This window comes from Phaethon lepturus, unplaced genomic scaffold (assembly GCF_000687285.1).
Source record: "Phaethon lepturus isolate BGI_N335 unplaced genomic scaffold, ASM68728v1 scaffold40710, whole genome shotgun sequence".
Lineage (NCBI taxonomy): Eukaryota > Metazoa > Chordata > Aves > Phaethontiformes > Phaethontidae > Phaethon > Phaethon lepturus.
Genome location: NW_010513361.1, coordinates 6,379 through 6,853, shown reverse-complemented (window position 1 = coordinate 6,853; position 475 = coordinate 6,379).

Here is a 475-nt window from a genome sequence, read left to right as displayed (position 1 = left end):
GTCACAGGTAAAAGGGACTGTATTTAGACAGAGGTGCTTGGAAAAACTAACCCCAGTGTTGGCGTGATTTGGGTTTTTTTTTGTGCAGGGAGGTTTGCCAGCAGACTTGGCTTTTGTTCTCAGTTTTTGGGGAGCAAATTAGCTGGAGGAGACAAGCCAGGCCAGTGTTACTGAATAGAGCTGCCACATCCACCAGCTCCCGGTTCGGATGGCCCCTGGGAGTCTTTGCTATTGCCTTCTGCAGGCCTTGGACCAGATCCTGAGCTGGGACTCCTGAAACAGGGAGTCCTGCATTCCAAGAGCAAAGACCTAAACGAAACCCAGAGCACCGTTACCTTCCTATAACAAGCACTTAGTTAATCATATAGAGGTGTTGGCCCTCCCAGACATAACCCAATGCCAGCCCCGCCACTCAGAGGGTTGTTCATCGTCTATGGCCAGCTCACCAGCATCCGTGTCCCTCCTGGCCCTCCAC